General features: G+C 42.2%; 1 pseudogene across 1 annotated transcript in view; it reads left to right on the forward strand.

Annotated features, from left to right (window-relative positions):
- Positions 1-23146, forward strand: part of LOC310633214 (vomeronasal type-2 receptor 26-like) — a 165187-nt pseudogene that overhangs the window by 140549 nt on the left and 1492 nt on the right. The window lies entirely within an intron of this gene.

Below are 23146 nucleotides of genomic sequence, written 5' to 3' on the forward strand. Positions count from 1 at the left end.
GTGAAAGATCTATAAATGCTGTGAACAACATTTTAACTTCCATCCCATCCAGCACCCTGTATGAAACAAACCAACTCATGTACAGTACAGCCGCCGTTATAACTGCAGAATTGGGTTATAAAATGCCAAAAAAGAAACCCACTGGAACACCAAAGTGAAAAATTTGAATTGAAAATAAAACAAAAAAACTACGAGGACATGTCAGCAAATTGAAATACTTGAAAGAAGGAAAACTAAAGAATGAAAAGCTAAAAAATGGTTTATACAAAAAATATAACCTGGAGGAAAAAACAATAACAGAAATCATGGAAAACCTAAAACAGCGTGTAATAGCAATCGCAAAGAAAAATGAAAGATATGAAGGACGAATAAAACAATATCGTGAAAATGTCCAGTTCAGAAGAAACCAGCACCTCTTCTATCGTTCACTTGATGAAAATCAAGTCCAAACTACTGTTTTCCTATGTAAAGAAAAAACTTTAAACTTTTGGAAAGAACTGTGGGAAAACCCAGTGGAACATAATAAAACTGCCTGCTGGATCAAAGATATCCAAAAACAAGTAACACGAAACAAAATGGAGAATATTGTAATAACCACCGATATGGTTGCAAAACAAGTAAAGAAGGTCAAGAACTGGAGTGTACCTGGCCTGGATGAGCTGCATGGATACTGGTTGAAGCACTTCACCAGCCTCCATCACCACACGGCCACTCAGTTTGATGAAATGCTTCAAAATGCCAGCAAGTGAAGAATGGTTAACAGCTGGTCGAACATAATCTATAATGAAGGACCCCAAAAAGGGTACAGAACCAAGCAACTACTGCCCAATTACTTATCTGCCAAACCTTTTACAAGAATACTGGCAAATTCAGTATTCAATCATCTGATGGAAAACAGTCTATATCCAGTAGAACAAAAATAAAATTATAAAAAATCAAGAGGAACAAAAGATCAGCTGCTCATTGACAAAATGGTACTTAAAAATGCAAAACGATAGAAAATAAACTTAAATATGATGTGGATTGATTACAAGAAGGCATTCGACTCCTTACCCCACAGCTGGATTAATGCGTGTTTGGAAAACTTTGGAATCAGCAAAAATTTCTGTACATTGTTGAAAGTAAATATGCAAAAATGGAAAACAGCAAATGGGGAGAACTTTGGTGAAATCAACATCAGACGAGGAATCTTCCAAGGGGACTCACTTTCACCACTACTGTTCAACATCACATTAATTCTATTGACAATAATATTATGAAACACAAAACTGGAATACCACATCTCAAGCCAGCATGGCAAGATAAACCATCTACTATACATGGATGACTTAAAACTGTATGCAAAAAGCCATACTGAAGTTCAACTGTTTAGCAGCGACATCAAAATAGACTTTGGACTTGGAAAATGTGCTATATTATCCATGCAATAAGGAAAAGTGGGAAAAATAGAAGGAATAGAACTGGGAAGTGGAAGTATTATGAAAGCACTAGCAAAGGATGATGGTTACAAATACTGGAAGCAGATAACATCTTGAATGGAAAAGTCAAAGAGTCAACACAAAAGGAATACATCAGGAGAGTCCACAAAACATTAAAATTAAAGCCATTAATACATGGGCAGTCCCAGTAATACGCTACCCAGGTGGAATTATCAACTCAACTTTGGCTGAACTGGAAAACCTAAACTGGAAAACATGTAAATTTTTGAATATGCACCACACTCTACATCCCTGAAATGACATCGACAGGTTGTAGCTGCCAAGAGAAATAGGGGGCAGAGGGCTATTGCATATCCACCAAACTGTAGAAGAAGAAAAACGGTTTGAATGACGATGTGAATCAAAGTACAGAAAAACTGCTGCAGGTTGTGAAAACAGAGACCATTATAAAAATAACAGAAACAAAGGCAGAATATAAGGAAAAACGGCTGGATGACAGATTAAATAGATGGAAAGCCAAAGCTTTGCATGGACAACATTTGAAAAACATTGAAGGAAAACGTGATAACAACTTGACATGGGCATGGCTTAAGACGGAAACCATCAAGAAAGAAACGGAAGGCTTAATACTGGCTGCTCAAGAACAAGCACTACAAACTAATGCCATGAAAGCGAAGATAAAATAATCCACTGGCAATCCAAATTTCCAACTTTGCAACGACAAAGTTAAAACTATTTCACATCTAATATGTGAGTGCAGCAAAATCACGCAAACTGATTACAAAATTAGATGTGACCGAGTTGCTAAATTAATCCACTGGCCATTGTGTAAAAAAAATACAACTTCCCTGTGTCCAAAAAGTTGTGGGAACATAGGGTGGAAAATGTCGAGAATAAGAGGGTGATCTTGTGGGACTTCCGAATACAGACAGATCATCATTTGGAATACAACATACCAGATATCGCAGTCATACAGAACCAAAGGGTACAGCTAATTGATATCGCTGTACCAGGAGATGCCAGAGTCGAAGAAAAAGAACTGGAAAAAATTACAAAATACCGCGACCTGGCCATCAAAACTGTGTGATTGTGGATGAAATGTGTAACAGTGATACCCATTGTCATCGAGGCACTGGGAACTATGTCCAAAAACTTGGCAAAATACATCAAGAAATTGCAGCTTCCTGCAATAACTCCAGCAAAGCGACAAAAAAACTGCGCTACTAGGAACATCTTATATTTTAAGGAGATACCTGGTTGATACCTAGGAAGCTGGCTGTCAATTTGAATGTTCAGTTGACTGAGGTTGATGTCTAATGACTAAATAATAACAACAACAACAATAATAATGTTGGAAGGGACCTTGGAGATCATCTAGTCCAACCCCCTACTCAGGCAGGAAACCCTATGCTACTTCAGACAAATGGCTGTCCAGTCTCTTCTTAAAAACATCCAGTGTTGCAGCATTCACCACCTCTGGAGGCAGGTTGTTCCACTGATTAATTGTGGAATTCCAGAAATAGAGTATGTAATACATCTATTACTTTGATTGTCAGTTATTTAAGAAAGAGGGAGATCAATATCGTGGATTGCACTTGATAGAAACAATCTGTTGGGTTTCAAATATTTTAAAAAATATATTTGTGCTCAAAATTCGAAAATTATATATAATACAGCTTTTTTTGGAAGGAAATTATGGTCTGATTGTGGTAAATTCTGGGGTTATAAACAAATACTATTTTCATTCTTTATGCTTATTCTATTGTACTTATTTTTCTAAATTCTGTTTTTACATACAGTCTTGTTAATGTTCTGTGTTTTATATTCTGTATCTAATCAACAGGAAATCTTCTAATATGTGCATGAGGAAAAAGTTAGATTCATTAAGAGCTAACAATTGAGACTTGGTAGGACCCCAAATATAAAACAGAATTCTTCATTTCTTTTTTCAGATCAGTCAAAGAATTGCTTCAGAGGCTCTGAGTGATAAAAGTCAATTCCCTTTTTTCCATCCAATGCTTCCCAAAGAAGGGATCCAATACCCAGGAATTGTCCAAATTCTCCTCCATTTTGGATGGACCCTGATTGGTCTCTTTGCTACAGACACAGAGAAGGGAGAGAATTTCATGAGAACTTTTACTCCTATGCTTGTCAAGAATGGAATTTGTGTTGTTATATCACAACGATTCTCAGCGACTGGACATACCCCATTCCTCAGGGATAACCTCTCTAAGTGGAGACAAGTCAACATCTTTGTTCACTTCACAGAACTTGGTTCCCTTTGGGACAGAATCCTTCCCTTCCATTCAGCGCTTGAAGGTTTGCCAGGACCCATTGAAGGGAAAGTCTGGATCATAACAGTCGTTGGAGTATTTCTAGTGAAAATGGATAGTCGTCTCAAGCACGTCCATAGTATTTGGAGCTTTCCCTTTCAGTGGAAAAATAGCTGGAAAAATGATAATGCCTTTAAAAGATATTTCTTTGTGGAACCTGAATTTCAAGCTGAGTATTTTCACTGTTCTATTTCAAAACACACCTTTTCTGTCAAAGGCCGGAGGAGATGCACCCAGAAAGCACCAGTGGAGACCAAACAGAAAAAGAATAGGATGCAGGTCACAAATCCAGCCATTAGTTACAGTCTCATTAAGATTCTGGCTCATGCCTTAAGTGCTGCATCCAAACCCCAGGGGAGAAGGAAGAAGGAAGAAGAGAGGTTGGGGGCTCCAAGGCTGCAGCCATGGAAGGTATGTGGTCCCAAGAAGGATCCATCAAACTAAATTCCTTTTCAGGGTCTTTTGTGATTTCTGGGATTGGTAGTTTAATATCTTAAGCTTCTGTACAACATCTCCTACTTACCAGAAGAGAGCTGCATCCTCCCTTTAACAACCACGACCTTTTATTTATTTGAAAAAACGTTCCCAGAATTTTTCTGCTTTTAAGCTTTATTTTTTAAAAATTTATTATATTTTTATACCGCCCTTCTCCCGTAGGACTCAGGGCGGTGTACAGGGCAATAAATACCAAAGAGGATACAAAAGTTAAAAGCGATTAAATAAATGCCCAAGGTTAAAACAATAATTAAGACGTATTTAAAAGACCAACCCTAACCCATCAGACCAGGTCAGACTGCTTAAATAGATAAGTTTTTAGATCGCGCCAGAAGGAGGGAAGGTCGGGGGCCGTCCGGAGTTCCACCGGCAAGCGGTTCCATAGCTCTGGCGTGCCCACAGAGAACGCTCTCCCCCTGGGGGCCACCAATCGACATTCTTTGATCGGAGGCACCCTGAGGAGGCCCTCTCTGTGGGAGCGCACTGGACGGAGGGAAGTTGACGCCGGCAGCAGGTGTTGCCGTAGGTAATCCGGACCCATGCCATGTAGGGCTTTGTAAGTCATTACTAACACCTTGAATCTCACCCGGAGGGCAACTGGCAGCCAATGGAGCTCGCGGAGCAAAGGTGTAGCATGGGAGTATCGGGAAACCCCCAGCACAACTCGCATGGCTGCATTCTGCACCAGTTGGAGCCTCCGAGTGGACTTCAAGGGCAGCCCCATGTAGAGAGCATTACAGTAGTCTAGACGAGAAGTCACGAGCGCATGAGTGACTGTACGCAAGGCATCCCGGTCTAGATAGGGTCGCAACTGCCGCACCAGGTGAACCTGGGCAAAGGCTCCCCTAGTCACGGCTCCGATATGCTCTTCTAAAGAGAGCTGTGAATCTAGAAGGACCCCCAAGTTGCGCGCCCTATCTACGGGGGGTAATAGCTCACCCCCCATGGCCAGAGATGGGATAATCGGAATTTCCCGGGATGCCGGCACGAACAGCCACTCAGTCTTGTCAGGGTTGAGTCGAAGCCTGTTCCTCCTCATCTAGACCCGGACCGCCTCCAGGCAGCGGGACATCACGTCGAGGGCATCACTGGGGTGGTTTGGGGTCAAAATAAAAAGCTGGGTATCATCAGCATATTGATGATACCCAACTCCAAAACCACGAATGATCTCACCCAACGGCTTCATATAGATGTTGAACAGGAGAGGCGAGAGAACCGATCCCTGAGGAATTCCACAAATGAGAGGTCTCAAGGTCGATCTCTGCCCCCCTGCCAACACCGACTGCGAGCGTCCCAGAAGGTAGGAGGAGAACCACTGGAGAACTGTGCCTCCCACTCCTAACCCCCTGAGACGTCGCAGCAGGATACCATGGTCGATGGTATCAAAAGGTGCTGAGAGGTCTAAAAGGACTAGGACAGAGGAGCAGCCCCTGTCCCGAGCCCACCAGAGATCATTTACCAACGCGACCAATGCTGTCTCCATGCTGTACCCGGGCCTGAAGCCAGATTGGTACGGGTCTAGATATAAGCTCCTGTAAACTAGGACAAGAAACACTGGTTGGAAACTGATCAAAGAGAGAAACAAGCTGGAATTAAGGAGAAACTTCCTAACCGTGAGGACAATTGTCTTCAGAAATCGTTGGTGCTCCATTACTGGAGATTTTTAAGAAGAGACTAGACAGTCACTTGTCTGAGATGTTATAGCTTCACCTGCTTGAGTGGGGGGCTGGACTAGAAGCCCTCCAAGATTCCTTCCAGCTATATTCTATTCTATTCTATTCTATTCTATTCTATTCTATTCTATTCTATTCTATTCTATTCTATTCTATTCTATTCTATTCTATTCTATTCTATTCTATTCTATTTCATTTTGTTTCGTTTCGATTTTATTCTGTTCCATTCCACTCCACTCCACTCCACTCCACTCCACTCCACTCCATTCCATTCCATTCCATTCCATTCCATTCCATTCCATTCCATTCCATTCCATTCCATTCTATTCTATTCTATTCTATTCTATTCTATTCTATTCTATTCTATTCTATTCCAACATGGTTTTTCTGCTTGATGTCTTTCCTCAAGGCTTAAAGTACTTGCTTTTATCTCTTCCTCCCCTTCTTTGACTAAAGCTGATGAAAATTCTGTGCAGTGTCTTCTCCAAGTGTTGTGCCTGCAAGAGGACCTGGTATCATTCCACTGGATCATTAATGACATTATTGACAAATTAATGATATTTCTATTATCATAACATTAAAATATTACCACTACTTTATTATAGTCAGTAACCATTGTATGCATTGAATAATGTGAGAAAAATTACAAATGAAATATCAATGGAAATTGTAGCTGCCATTCATTACATTCATACAATCCTGTATCAAGTCCTGCATGCTAACAATTAGTTAGTTTCCTATTGAATTTTACTCGTGCACCTCTCTATCAGAAAATCATATTTTTATTTTCTGGAAGATGTAAGGCCCTGCCTCAGCTGAATCTCTCAAGAAAGCAGAACTCTTGAAATTGGCATCGTTTCAAAAGGAACTTTTATTGAGAGTTACTGACAGCAAGAGAAGGCGGACAGAATCTGAATTTCCCAGGTGAAATTGTTAGGCTAAGCCCCATTGTTCAAAACCCCTCCCAACTGTCCAATCCATAGGAGCCAATCCAGAGGTGCAAAGAGGTTGTGAGAACTCCAGAGGGAAACTGTGGTAAGATGTTCCCAGGCAGCTGTTCCCTGGTGGGGTGAGGCAGATGACCTCGGGCAGTGGAACCAAGTCAACAAAGCAAAGCTAAACACATCACAGGAGAGCTCCAAAGGTCCCCCCTCCCATCAGGGTGGCAGGTTCCTGACAGGGATCTACAGGGACCTGAGAGAAGCTGAGCATTTTTAAAGGAGACCAAAATAACTTTGTCCAAATGTTATTATAATTTTTGTATCACAAATTCATGATTTATCTATTTCCTTTATTAATGAAAATATAGAAGAAACAATGACCAAGGTCTAATTGTTTTTCTTAACTCCCCAGTTTTATCAGTAATATTAATATTTATTTGAGTGCAATTTTTGAGACAGTTGTATCCACTTAATTATCTCATACCATCCAGCACTCAATTAACTAGATCAGGGTTTTTCAACCAGTGGTACATTGGCACCTGGCAGGTGGTACGCGACCATCCTAGAAAAGTGGTAGCAGGGGAGGGGAATAAGTTGAACCAGTGGCAGCACTGCACAAGCGTAAACGAGAGACGGCTGGAGCTGCAGGGCTGTCAGGGCTCAGTGGAAGCGCCAGGATCAGTGCCAGGCTCCAGCTGGAGCTCGGCGCTGATCCTGGCGCTTCTACTGAGCCAAGAAGAAGCGCCGATCAGCTGGAATGTTGCAGCATCTCCAGGTCTTGTGATTTACATTAAGATGCTTGGCAACTGATTCATATTTATGACGGTCACAGTGTCCCAGGGTCATGTGAAGTGACCAAAATCTGCTGCAACCACCCAGCAGATGGGGCGAATAAAAACCATACACCCCCACCCCACCCCCGCTGTCAATCCTCACAACAATGAAAACCTCAGACAGGAGGAAGAGCACTGCTGGGCGGGCAGGCAGGTGTCTTGTTCGGCTGTGGCTTGGGGAACGCTTTTTTCAGTGCCATTGTAACTGCAAATAGCCACTAAGCGGACTGTTGTAAGTTGAGGACTACCTGTACTTCATTGCTTTTTTACTTTTTTTTGGTCATCAAGTTTTTGACATGTTGCTAGGCGACTGAAGATTAGCCTTGCAACTTTATTAACAAATCCTTGCTCTCTGGTAATCACCCTATTATTTGCAAGGAGTTTATGAATAATGCAGTTATTTGTGTAGTTTGTTTACTTGAAAGGTGACCTTTGCCGGATTATATATAATTGACAATTTTTGTCAATTACATTTTGTCAATATACATTTTATCAGTATACTACATGACTTAGAAATATTGCTAAATCTTTGTACTTGAATTTTTTTTATTGAAAAGTTTTATAAAAGTTACAAAAAATCCCCAAAACCAACCCCCCCAAACCCCACCTCTCCCTCCCCCACTTCCCAGAGCTGAGTACAGGGTTACAAATATAATAATCATAATCTAACTAACATTAACCAACTATATAAATAACCAAGTTCATAATGCGCTTTAACTCCCCTTTAACATAAATACAAGCAAAATAAAAGTATACATAACAATAATAAAAAACAAACAAATTAAAATCCAAATTATTAAACAATACAATATCCAAATTATTAAACCATAACTAATACTAAAAATAGTAATAATACCATATACTTAAAACTAATAAAACCTCCACTATAATAAGCTATTAATAATAATAACAATCTAAAATTTACTCATAGGCTAAATAGAACTTTTTAGTCCCATATTTATTCTGAATATAATCTATCCATCTTCTTCAGACCGAAATGTATCTTTCTTGTGAATGATCCTTCAAATAAGCAGAAATCTTAGCCATTTCTGCTAAATTTACGTTTACGTTTACGTTTTATTTAATTTATATACTGCCCTTCTCCCTGGGGACTCAGGGCGGTTCACAGGGCATATAAATAAAAATACAGTACTATACAAAAGTTAAAACAAAGATTAAATCAGTGCCCAATTAAAAAACAATAATGCAATCTAAAATGACAATGTAAAACCCAGCTCCCCCATCAGGCCAGACCGGCCAATTCAAACAAATGGGTCTTCAGACCACGACGGAAAGTTCGGAGGTCTGATGCCGTCCGGAGCTCCACCGGCAGTTGGTTCCACAAAGCCGGGGCACCCACAGAGAAGGCTCTCCCCCTGGGGGCCGCCAGTCGGCATTCCCTGACCGGAGGCACCCTGAGGAGGCCCTCTCTGTGGGAACTTTGACACTTTAAGCATCCATTCTTCTATAGTAGGCAAGCAATCCTTCTTCCAATATTGCCCTACCAATAACCTTTCAGCTGTTATTAAATTCAACATTGTTGTACTTGAATTTTGAAGGTGGTGGTAACACTTGTTCTCCCAACTCACAATATTTGCAACTTAAACAACCATCAAAGAAAAATTCAAATGTAAAAAGTGATAAAAGAAAAGAAATCAAGATTTCTGCCTTTAAATTCCTGGATGTTTCCATTCTAGTTCCACCCATTTCTAAAGAAGAGGGAATTGTACAATCTTTCCCTGCTGAAAGTCTACTTGGATCAGAATGGAGACATAGTAGCAGACCTGAAGATCATTAGTAGGTTAGTTCTCCCCAAGGAGGATCCCATCAACAAGATATTGGGGACGTTTGAAAGACAAAGACTTACAATCAACCAAGATGCTTTGTCACAGTTAAAGTTGCTCAACAAGGTGGGGAAAATATTGATGTCTTTTCTCTTTTTTCCAAAGCCATTTCAAGTGGGCTAAACCCAGTCCAAAAAAGTGGGTAACCTTCCCTGAGAATTGAATGTGTGGAGTAAAACCTCTATAATTTGCATGCTTCAGTTCCCCTCTGATGCTGTCATACTGAATCCTGTTGTAAGCTGATCCAGAATGAGATATGGGGTGATTATTATTTAGGATACAAATCATTTGCCACTTAGTGTCCCTTTGGCAGTTTAGTATCACCATAAAACTGGTGAGACAGGGCCTCATATGCTGGAGATTTTGGTGTTAATAGCTTCAGGTTCATTAGTTTTTTGTCTTCAAATATCAACGATGAAGGCAATTGTGTTGACCAGTCCCTGAGTTCAGATTTGGACTGAATCCAATGAAATGGAATGAAGACTGGATGGAGGTCCTTTTGGTCCAATAGTTAAATAAGCCTCATCTTGCCTTCATTGGAGTCAGGGGTCTCCCAAAATTGCAGGCTCATATTCTGGGATGTTTTTAATCAGCTGAGAACATGCTTCTAGTTGCCTCTCTCTAACCCCACTGGGTAATAATGCCTTGAAAACTGAACTACTGAAGCATCGCTTTGGTGCAATAAAAATCTTGATATCAAAGATAATAAGGGTCAATTTCGAGGGAAGTATTACAATAAAGTTTACTCTAACATTTAGTATTTTAGATATTATATTTTTAAATAAAGCATGTATGAAGAATGGAGGGATGCATGTTAATTCCACTATGAGGAGGAAAACACTGGTTATCACTTAATGCTTAAATCTTTTCTCAAGTTCATCCCTCCAGACTTTGTTAAGTAGAAATCTACTTTATTGTAATCTGATAAATCAGAAGGGAAATGGAAGAACTGAATGAGGCATCTGGAAACGGTCAGAGATATCATAGTTTCCTACGTGAAGCCCAGAGATGACATGGCAGATGTTCATGTCTATCTCTATCTTACATGGATAGTGAGTTCTGACATTTTCTTTGGCATTTCTTCTTCTTCTGTTTAGTCTCTGCCTCAGTCTAAATGTGTGGAAAAATGCCATCCTGGATTTGTCAAGCAGGCTCGAGAAGGAGAGCCAGTTTGCTGCTACGACTGCATTCCTTGTCCAGAGGGGACCATCTCCACTCAGGAAGGTGGGTGACACCATAGGGAAACTTTGATCAATATGCATGTTAAAGACACATGTGATTGTTTAGTTCTTAATTTTCATGGTGTCCAATTTCTTCCCTAATGGGCATTATAAAAAAATATCTTGAAGGATGAGGTAGGAAGAAGGATCTTATGGATTGCGTTGGAAATCTCTCTTTTACTTGCCAGTTTGGATGTGATCTTCCATGTTTATCTTTCTTAGGAACATTTGAATTCTTTGTAACTTGAGGAATGATTTTAGATCAATGGGATTTGCTCACCCAAACCAACTTTACTGTACAATATAGGCTGAAATCTATCCTTTAATTAATCAGTCAGTCTTATGAAGATCATAAATCCTCATAAACTGAAACATCTAATTGGAAGGAACAGAGGAGGGAGAGAATTTAGGTTCAAGGAGCAAATGAAAATCATAAAACCATCAAGTAGATCTTTCTTTCCCACCTTTTCTATTCTTTCCAATTTTCTTTGTTGTTTAATAGTGAGAGACAAACTATTACGACACCAATAAAAAAGGAATATAGTCCTAGTTCTGAAAGGAAAAAAAAGTGTAATATACTGTGTTGGGATTAAAAGGAACAAAAAGGAGGGAGTGGATGGGAAAGAAATAATAAATGATCAATCTACTTAATATCCACTCATGCCAATGTTGTTATATATTAAGTGTTATTGTTAACTGACAGCTCAGCCGGGCATCAGCTGTGTAACACCCGGCAACAACAGGTGACGTTGTAACTCCCGTCCTATTGGTCAGGCCGTTCTGGTGGGACCCTTTAAGGATGTGGATTGGTCGCCGGCTTGCCGGCAACAATATTTAAAGGAGCTAAGCTGTGGAGACTCTGTCCTGTTCCATCCACATGTCATCTGTTCCTGATCGGTCTACCCACAATACTTAACAAATGTTGAATTCATTTTCTCTTTAAGGATGGAAATATAGGGCTTCATCTTCTCATTTCTACAAGGTAAAAATACTTTATTGATAACAGTCACTTTTTGTCTCATGAATTCCTTCATGAATTAATCTTCCTTAAGATGAAGATGCTACCTACCATGCAACCACCACACAGCAACTGTTACCAGGAGATCCCCAGGGCTGTTGAAAAAGTCACATTTTGAGGGATTTTTAAAAAGGCCTCATAGTTTGGAGATACTGTCAGTGCTCTAATGATTTTTTTCTTTTTTTAGGGGGGTGGCTCTTCCACCCGCCCTGAAGTAGACAGGGGTGCACTTTCTTCTAAAAATGCTCTCCATGGATCCAACCATGTTAGGCAAATTTTATCCCGTGTCCAATATTTTTAGAGCAATTTATTGAGAGGATGGCTGGTGAGTCAATCGTGAGTAAATGAGTTGAATGAATCTGGCAAATATGAATGCCCAATGCCCAAATCTAAGTAATATTTCCTTCAAAACTACCCTTTTTTACTTCTGATATCAAGATTTCTTTTTCACTACTTCAGTTTTCAAGCCATTATCATGGTGACATGGGTAAGCAAAAAAAATTAATCAATCAATCCATAAATGATCTCACATCAGACCAGTCATTATTATTTTATGTGAACTGAAAGCCTTGGACCTCCTTCCTATATTCCACTATCCCAGTGGGGTTAGAGATAGGCAGCTACAAGCATGTTCTCAGCTGATTAAAAACATCCCAGACTCTAAGCCTGCAATTGATGTGAACAAAGTTATCACTAAAAGCCAACATGGGTTTGTCAAAAACAGATCGTGCCAGACAAACCTTATTGCATTCTTTGACCAAGTGACAAAAGTAGTGGACCAGAGGAATGCTGTAGATATAATTTACTTGGACTTCAGTAAGGCATTTGATAAAGTAGATCACAACCTACTACTTGATAAGATAGAAAAATGTGGGTTAGATAGCATCACCACCAGATGGATTCGTAGCTGGCTGACAGGCCGTACTCAGCATGTGGTCCTTAATGGAACCGCATCTACATGGAAGGAAGTGTGTAGTGGGGTGCCCCAGGGCTCTGTTCTGGGCCCACTGCTCTTCAACATCTTCATCAACGATTTGGATGATGGGATAGATGGGGAACTCATCAAATTTGCAGATGACACCAAGCTGGCAGGAATAGCCAATACTCCAGAAGATAGGCTTATGATACAGGAGGATCTGGACAGACTCGAACACTGGGCACTATCCAACAAAATGAATTCAATTGTGAAAAAAGTAAGGTTCTGCATTTAGGCAGGAAAAATCAAATGCACAAGTATAGTATAGGTGGTACCTTGCTCGATAGTAGTAACTGTGAGAGAGATCTTGGAGTCCTAGTGGACAATCACTTCAATATGAGCCAGCAGTGTGCTGCAGCTGCCAAAAAAGCCAACACAGTGCTAGGCTGCATTAACAGAGGGATAGAATCAAGACCACGTGAAGTACTAATACCACTTTACAATGCCTTGGTAAGGCCACACCTGGAATACTGCATCTAGTTTTGGTCACCACGATGTAAAAAAGATGTCGAGACTCTAGAAAGAGTACAGAAAAGAGCAACAAAGATGATCTGGGGACTGGAGGCTAAAACATATAATGATGGAATGGCCTGGCTAACCTGAGATGCCGGTATGCACAGCCACTCAGTCTTGGCAGGATTGAGACGAAGCCTGTTTCTGCCCTCTTTTCAAAGGAAAAAGATTTTTATACTTATGTCCTGAAAGCAGGTTCACCACCATCTCCATGACTTCTCGTGGATCCTCCTTTAATCCTCTTATTCGCAATGCAAATTCCATATCTCTATATTGTGAGATGGTCACTTCGTCCTCTGTTATATCAATCTTATTTTCAACTTTGACAACTCTGCTTTCTAATTTTTCAGTATTTTCCACAACTTCATCCACCCGATCATCCAAACGTTCAATATGTGTAGCTAACCCTTGAAGTGCAAGCAATATGTCTTCCCTCATTTATCTATTTTTATTCTCAAGAAGGTCAGCCATCTCCTCCTTCATTTTACTGTCAAGGAGATCAGCCATCTCCTCCTTTATTTCTTGTGTTGCTTGCTTTAAAGCATCTTGAATGTCTTTAAGCGTAAATGCAGGTGGTGGGGGAGAAGGTGGAGGGGATTTAGGCTTAGATTGCACTGCAGGCTGTGCTACAGGAGAGGAGATTGTACTTTTAGAAACAGCAGAAATTCCCAAATGCTTTGAAGCTATTTTCCTGCTTATATAAATCCACTTCTTATAAGTTTCACTTTCTCCTTCAACAAAATCAGCAGTTAAAGAGAAAAAAAGTAAAAAGCAAAATCCCAGAAAAAAGAAGAAAAAATATTCTGTAAGAATTCTTTCTTTTAAAGAATGAAACTGTAAATACACAAAGTCTAATACATTGTTTAAACTTTGTTGCCAAATGTATCTCTTTCTTGACACTGTCCTTTCAAACAAAGAAACAGCATTCCGGCACCATTTTTTCCTTTTAAGTCAAATTAAAATATGGAGAAGATTAATTCTCCCCGAGTTAAAGTTTCCAGCACTTGCAATTTTTACTTCTCCTGGTCAGTTTTGTCTGCATTTAAATTACTCACAAGTCCCTTTAAATTGCAGATGTGGATGCAGCATCTTGCTTCACTCCTGAAGCTCAGAGCAAAGGCGTCTTGGAGTGCGGAGGAAGCCTCGGGCTCCGAGGGAGCTCTCACCCTCCAACCCCCAAATAATTAAGGGGGTCAAGGGGAGCTCTACCCGAGGAGAAGTCTCCTCCCCCTCTTTTCTCGAGGGGGAGGTTTTCAAGCCACGGGACAGCTGATTTTTGCTGTCTCCGCACGCTTTTCACACAATCGCAGGGCTGGCAGCCAGAAGAAAGCCGCCATTGGCGCGGCGTCACCACCGGAAGTCCAGATGCCTGCTTTTTCTGATGCAACTACTGCCCCATTGGACCCACTCCCCTTTGAAATTCAATAGGCCCCCATCCTCTTAAACCTCTGGACACTTGCTACTTTCCCCAACCATTTGGGATAAGATAAGATCAGTGCAAAATAAGAATCAGGTGGATTACCTGAGAGAAGTGAGCTGGTGGCACCAGCCAGTTCTTTTAATTTTATGTGGTTGTTGTTCTTGTTTTATAGTTTAATTTTATTTTGTTATTCTTTTTATAGTTGTAATATATTTTAGGGATTTTTTTTGCTGTAGTGTAAAAATATATCATTAGTGAGGCTATCCTGTCTCTCAGTACCACATCTCATCTAAATGTTTTCTTGAAATTTGAAAGAGTATAAAAGAAATGTTACTTTATTTTCTCAGATACTGAAAAATGCACCAAGTGCCCAGATGATCTATATCCAAATGAGAACCAAATCAATTGTATTCCCAAAAGAATAACCTTTCTGTCCTATGAAGAGCATCTGGGCATCATCCTCATCTCCTTTGCCCTACTCTTATTCCTAACCACAGGCTTTGTTTTAATGATATTCCTTAAATACCTAGAAACTCCCATTGTCAAAGCCAACAACAGGGACCTCTCCTACATCCTCCTGGTGTCCCTCCTGCTTTGCTTTTTGTCCTCCTTTCTCTTCATTGGCCAACCAAGGAAAGCCACCTGTCTTCTCCAACAAACAACATTCAGCATTGTCTTTTCAGTTGCCATTTCTTCTCTCTTGGCCAAAACAGTCATGGTAGTGCTGGCTTTTCTGGCCACAAAACCAGGAAACCAAGTGAAGAGATGGCTGGGGAAGAGCTTGGCCAATTCCATAATCCTTTCTTGTTCTGGCATACAAATATTCATCTGTGCCTTGTGGCTGGGAGTTTTTCCCCCTTTCCCTGACTCTGACCCTCACTCCCAGACAGGAAAAATCATCCTTCAATGCAATGAAGGCTCTGTCACCATGTTTTATGTTGTTCTTGGCTATATGGGTTTCCTGGCTGCCATTTGCTTCACCGTGGCTTTCCTGGCCAGGAATTTACCTGGGGTCTTCAATGAAGCCAAGTTGATCACCTTCAGCATGCTGGTCTTCTGCAGTGTCTGGGTCTCCTTCCTGCCTACCTACGTGAGCACCAAAGGAAAGTCCATGGTGGCTGTGCAGGTCTTCTCCATCTTGGCCTCCAGTGCTGGACTGTTGGGTTGCATCTTCTTCCCCAAGTGCTACATTATCATCCTGAGGCCAGATCTAAACACCAAGGAACATCTGAAGATAAAATTAGGAAACTGATTGTGAAATTGTTTCTTAGGCTGATAACATTTAATTATTAATTACAGTTATTATTGGCTTATATGCCTAATTAGTATTTTTTTAATAATTTAAGTTATTTAAAATCAAAGATAATAGAAATATGAAGAAAGTTAGACTAGTTAAATTAAAATCCAAGATAGTAATCAGACTATATAATAAATAAAGTAATAATTCATATTCATGTTTTGTTAAACTCTTGGGAGTCTCCTTTTCCTCAACACATACGTTAGCTAATATTTGGCTTAAACAGCCCTTCAAGAGTGGACACATGCTTGGCAGATGTCTTCAAAGCTAAGTAGGAAGGTGTTAGTTTCATTTTGTTCACAATATTTTGGGAATAGATACATCCATTTCCCCAAAGTCTGGATTGTTCTGGGTGGAGAAGGGTTAGTGAAGATGATGTGGCATGTGTTCTAAGATGGCGGCGCCTGGAACGGCTGCGGCTGCATTGGCTCTTGAAGGCGAATAGTATTAGGAGGGATAGTAAGGGCTATAGGCCACATGATCAGGAAGATTTTAATGTGTTTGAGCAACATGGTGGAACTAAGGTAACATACGACCGACAATCTTTGCTGGCCTGGTGAGTTTCTAGTTGTTTTGGAACTGCTGGTGAGACCGTTAAAAGTCGTTGGCGCTGTTTGAATTTGTTCTACCAGCAGCAAGATCTGACTGCTGGCCTAGTGATGGATTGTATTGCAAATCAGGGCTGTTTCCAGAGGAGGCAGAGGAGGAGAGGACCTGGAGCTTATGGAGCGAAGAAACTGGATGAGGCTGTCAGCAGGCCCAGAGGAAGAGAGAGAGGCTTTTGGAGGAGTTGGTGGTGGCGGCAGTGTGCTCCAGAGGTGAAAAGAAGCAAGGCCTCTTTAAGGAAAAGGTGGAAGAGTCAGGATCAGAAAAAGGAAAGAATACAAGCTAACTTGAGGGCTAATCCACATGGAGCCCCATTTCCATCTGTCCTGTTTGCCATCGTTCACTCCCTAGAGACTAAAATGGACAATGTGAAATTTGAGCGGGCCCCGAACAAGGAGTATATATCGGAGGAGGTGACCCTTTGAGAGCTGAATACAACAAAATTTCATTTTGATGTATGCCGATTGGTGTACATTCAAAGTGGCAATAAAGTTATCATTATCATTATCATTTCAGCTTCAACAGCTCCAACTGCTTTTGGTGCACCTTCTCTTTCTTCTGGTGTGACTCTTTCTCAGTAATAAGAGTGGGACAGGAATGGCATGGAGACCATCTAATCTTCCCCCTGGAACTCTTGGCCTGCCTGTCCTTCCAGACCCCTCCCCCATCCCTCCTGTTCAGCAGAGACTCCCCATTTGGAGCCAGGGCTCCAACCATTCACCAGACAGCCACTTCTCCCAAAATCCACCTGGTGCTTAGAGAGGCTTGGAGGCCCCGGGATCCAGTGAGATCCTAGCTGTTCTCCATGCTGAGATCCGCATGCCGCTATCTACAGCTTTGGTGAGGCCACACTGGGAATCCTGCATCCAGTTTTGACCACCATGATGTAAAAAGGATGCTGAGACTCTAGAAAGAGTGCAGAAGAGAGCAGCAAAGGTGATGAGGGGTCTACAGCCTAAAATGGTTGCAAGAACAGGGCCCATCTTGCCCAATGAAGAGAAGGACCAGGGGTGACATGATAGCAGTCTTCCAGCATTTGAGGGGCTCTCACAGAGAAAGAGTGGGTTCAACTATTCTCCAGAGGGCAGGACACGAAGCAATGGGTGGAAACTCATCAAGGATAGAAGGAGCCTGGAACTAAGGAGGAATTTCCTGAGAGGGAGAACAATCAACCAGTGGGACAGACACTGCCTTCAGAAGTTGTGGGTGCTCCATCGCTGGAGGCTCTCTTGAATGAACCTGTCTGAAATGGTACTATGGACTCCTGACTGAGCAGAGGGTTGATCTCCAACTCTGTTATTCTGCATTCTGGGATCTACTGCTCTCTGCCATGGATATCCCCAACCTTTGCCCCTTCCCTTGGATCCCTCGAGTTTCTCCATCCCTCCCAGTTTCAATGTGGAGAAAAGCAAAGTCTTACACTTAGCCAGGAAAAACCAAAGGCACAAAAACAGATTGGGTGAGACCTGGCTTGGAGGCAGTAACTGTGAGAGGGACCTTGGAGTCCTAGTGGACAATCACTTAACTACGAGCCAGTACTGTGCAGCAGCAACCAAAAAAGCTAATACAATCCTGGGTTGTATAAACAGAGGCATAGAATCAAGATCACACGAAGTACTAGTACCACTTCATAAAGCCCTAGTAAGACCACACCTGGAATACTGCAGCCAATTTTGGTCACCATATCACAAAAAGGATGTTGAGAGTCTGGTAAAAAGTCAAAGAAGAGGAACTAAGATGATCAAAGGCCTGGAGACCAAAACGTACGAAGAACGGCTGCGGGACTTGGGTTTGGCCAGTCTAAAGAAAAGAAGAAATAAGGGAGACATGATAGTAATATTCTGGTATCTGAGGGGCTGCCACAAAGAACAGGGGGTCATGTTGTTCTCCAAAATACCAGAGGGCAGGACGAGCAACAACGGTTGGAAACTGATCAAGGAGAGAAGCACCCTGGAATTAAGGAGAAACTTCCTGACAGTGAGGACAATTAACCAGTGGAACAGCTTGCCACCAGAAATCTCCATCGCTGGAAATTTTTAAAAAGAGACTGGACAATCACCCATCTGAGATGGTATAGATCAGGGGTGTCAAACTCAATTTCAGTGAGGGCCGCATCAGCATTGCGGTTGCCCTCAGGGGGCCGAGTGAGTATGGCCAGGGTGGGCATGGCCTACTGGGTGGGTATGGCTAGAGTGTGTATGGCCTACTGGGTGGGCATGGCCAGCTCTACATCATTCGCATCAAGGGTACCTATGAGGGCCTGGGCAGGAGTGGGACAGATCTGAGGGTCTCTGGCAGAAGGAGGGTCTCTGGGCCAGGGCCAAGGCAGCAGGGGCCATTCCCTCACTGTTTCCAGGATGGCTTCGCGGGCCACATGAAACCACTTTGTGGGCCTCATCCGGCCCCCGGGCCTTGTGTTTGACATGTCTGGTATAGATCCTCCTGCTTAAGCAGGGGGCTGGAATAGAAGGCCTCCAAGGTCCCTTCCAGTTCTATTCTATTCTATTCTATTCTATTCTATTCTATTCTATTCTATTCTATTCTATTCTATTCTATTCTATTCTATTCTATTCTATTCTATTCTATTCTATTCTATTCTATTCTATTCTTCTCTGATTCTTTTTTTTTTGCTTTTATTTGTATAAAACAATAAATGTTAAACTGTAGGACACCCTACAATGAGCTGAATCAAGGCTGTCTGAACAGTCTCAGCTCCAGATTTTCTCCAGGTCTGATGACTGAGTCCCCTCTGTCCCTGAATTCAGAAGAGGGGGGGATGTTTGCCCCCCTCCAAGAGGGAAGTGATATTTCCTGGGGGGGTTCAGAGGGGAGGAAGGAAAAGCCACTTGGTCCAGGTTGTTGGTTGTTAACCAGAAAGCATATAGGAAGGTGAGGGAAATGGGGAAAATATGCAGTCCCATGAGGAAAATGGATCTGTAGTCCTGGGGTAGGCAGAGAAGATCTGCAGCCTGGGTTGAACTGTGGGGTCCTTGGTCCCCTCTTGAGTTTGGCTGTTCACTCGGAGATGTTTTGTCGCCCATCTAAGAGCCGGATTCACTGACAATAAAATGTCCATGGAGATTCTCAGTCATCCAGCTCATACTTGTCCCAAAGATGCTTTTTCAGGAGGCAACCAGACTGTCTTGTTTCTCTCTGACCAGGATGACCAGCTGGTCTGCCAAAAGTGTAAATCCTGCCATTCACCACCATCCAGTCAGAGCTGCAGAAGCTTCTTGGATGGGAAGTGAAACGTCTCCAAGGAAAAAGGAATGCAAGAAAATCCAGTTGCCTCATGAAAAAGCATCTTTGGGACTGGCAATAAAAGTTGGACACCTGGCCAGGTCAACTGAGTTTGGTCACCCAGATGGTGAGCCATGGAGCAGTGGTTGGAAGGCAGAACTACGGGCAGAGGCTTCCAGCCAGAGGGAAAGATGTTACCCAGCCACATCTGGAAGGCCACAGGACCCCCAATTATTCTATATGGACGTAAGGTTTTACACTTAGCCTCACAATTGCCCCAGCATTACTCAGGAATTTAAAAGAGCCAAAAGAAACTCCTGAGCCGAGGTTTCAGCAAGCAAGCAACTTTTATTATTATTATTATTATTATTATTATTATTATTATTATTATTATTATTATTATTATTATTATTAAAATAGAGTCGGGTGGCCACATCTCTCTTCATGGCTGGTAGAGAGGTGAAGGCAACAACCGGGAAAGATGTCTTCCACCTTTTATACCTTTCCAGAACAAGGAGATCTGGTCTTGGTACTAGGAAGCAAAAGGTACAGAAAAATAATTCCTAGATGATGACTCATACACAGCAACCCAGGCTCCACCATAACTCCTTTGCCCCCTCCCCTCCCCATGCTCTTTTCATGTAAGCAATCCCCTGTACCTAAAGCACAAAAGATTTGCTTTATATAATAATTTCCCAATAGAAAGCACCTACAAAGCTGCTTGCACATAAACAAAGATGATTACAAAGTATCACTCCTAATATCAATATTACTAGCATCAACCTTAAGCATAATAAAATCCCTTCATTCCTCCCTTGTTAATATAAAAGCCAAATAGGCTTAGGGACTCTTGAAGAGGGGTATATAGTCAAAGGGTAAAGGTTTCAAAATCATTGCTTTAGCTGGTTTATCGTTACAGATAGGAGTGGCAGCAACAGTTGGTCCAGATAGAGTAGATCTAACCCCTTTCTGAGCATGGAGGAAGGAAAGAGACGAAAAGGAGAGAAGGAAGGAAGTGTAGCAGAGAGGGGAATTTGGGGTGGGATCGGCGGTGGCTGGGAGGCTTTGCCAGAACTCTGATGTTTCCACAATCAGGAGCTCCAGAGGCCTCGACGGAGGCTGGGGGCAGGGCGGGGCTCTTGGGGAGGGATTTTTAAAGGGGAAGAGGAGATTGATTGGGGGAAGAAGATTTTAGTTTCTCTTTTCCAGAGAGACCAGCCAGAAGATGGGAGAGCGAGGTAGGAAGGCAAAAAGGTATTTTAATCTCTCTCCAGAGAATAAACTTCCTACCTCGCTCTCCCTCCTGGCTTGTCTCTCCGGGGCAGGTCACCCATGGATTCCAGGGATTGTGGTTGAAAAAATGGGGCCTCTATCATACAACGTGGGGGTGGAGGGGGATCGACATATCAGGTGGCACATTGACCAGCTCAGAGGAAGGGCCCCTGAGTGCACCAACCACGGCCAACTGGATAGCCACACCCCAGAGGAGGCCAGACCAACTGGGAAAGGCACGGTCCCTGAACCAGAGGAGGATGGCCTCCTACAGCCAGCCCTGCAGCAGAAATGGGAATCCGGTGGCCAGACTCAACCCAGCACAGGTCCCATCCTCCTCTGACGGAGACCCTCAGATCTGCCCCAGTCCTACCCAGGAATCCCTGAAGCAAGTGATGTCGAGCTGACCACACCCACCCAGTAGGCCACATTCTGCACCAGCTGAAGCCTCCGAGTGGTCCTCAAGGGCAGCCCCATGTAGAAAGCGTTGCAGTAGTCTAACCGGGAGCGAGGTCATGACTGTGCGTAGGGCATCTTGGTCCAGATAGGGTTGCAACTGGCACACCAGGCGAACCTGGGCAAAAGCCACTCTGGTCACGGCTCCTATGTGATCTTCAAAATTGAGCTGTGAATGCAGGAGGACGCCCAAGTTGCGAGCCCTATCAACGGGGGATAACACTTCACCCCCCATCGTTAAAGATGGAATAGTCTGGTTAACTTGAGATAAAGCAGTAGGCGTGAGCTTAAATGGACTCCAGAAGATGGTAGAGGACAGGAAGGCCTGGAGGAACATTGTCCATAGGGTCGCGATGGGTCGGACACGACTTCGCAGCTAACAACAACAACAAGACTTGAGATGTCATCTCAATTCTCTCACAGAGGAAACATTTTCCCCTTAGAGGTTCAGGTGTCTATCAGAATAAAATGCTTAACTATTCCAGTTAACTGTTTATTAAACTTCTACAAGGAAGCTAGTTTTATATCATGGGACAAAGTGATTGATTTAGTCAAAGCATAAGTTCATTCAACTTTCTTTTCAGTAGGTAAGGAATTTAAAATAAAATTGTAGTGGGAGAAAAACTAGAAGAGAAGATAAATAGTCAAAGAGGAAGCAACCAAATCAGTGTGAAAAGCTCCAAATTTCTTCTTGGCTTCAAATTTAGCAAAGCGACACCTTGAATTGAAGATCCCCAAACTTTTCATTTTACCTCTTTTAGGAAATAATTCATGTTGTGGATGTTATTTTTCCCCCTCTTTCTGGCCAGCCCATGCCTTCTTCCAGATGTGTGGAGAGCTGCCCTGTTGGGTTCATGAAGGTGGCTCAGGAAGGGAAGCCCATCTGCTGCTACAATTGTCGTCCATGTGCAGAAGCAACCGTCTCCACCATGGAAGGTGGGTGACAGCAGGAGAAAGGAGCAAACTTTGAGGAGGACCATAGATCTTGTGTATGGTGAGGGAGATGACATCTCTTGCTCTTTATCTTTTACAACACAACTTCCATGTTTCAAATTACTATTTACTTCATTGCTCTGAATATGAGACTTTCCAGATTTCAGAATATAATGATGGAACTTTGATTGAATTTTTGTAGGAAGATTGATCAGATTCTTTGTAAGTGTCTATGACTGGTAGGTATTTTGGGCAGCCACAGTTTCAGCTTGCAGCCACCTGCCTTTAATCAAAGGATGTATTTCTTTAGTAAAGAAGTTTCATAGAATGTCTTGGCTTCTCTCTTCATTCTAATTGATGTGGTAGATGGACTGGGCAGCCTTATGTAACAATCCTGTGACAGCTCCATATGTTTGGGAGATGCCTTTTTTGGTCAGCCTAAGGTGACTGCTGGGTTTATACTTCCTGAGGCTGACATTGGAAAGATTCTGCTGGAGGGTCTTCATAAAATAATTTTCAGAATCATGGCCCATGGAAAGGAGAGGAGAGGAGAGGAGAGGAGAGGAGGGAAGGGAAGGGAAGGGAAGGGAAGAGAAGAGAAGAGAAGAGAAGAGAAGAGAAGAGAAGAGAAGAGAAG

Source organism: Vipera ursinii (genome assembly GCF_947247035.1).
Source record: "Vipera ursinii genome assembly, chromosome: 2".
NCBI classification, from domain to species: Eukaryota; Metazoa; Chordata; class Lepidosauria; order Squamata; family Viperidae; genus Vipera; species Vipera ursinii.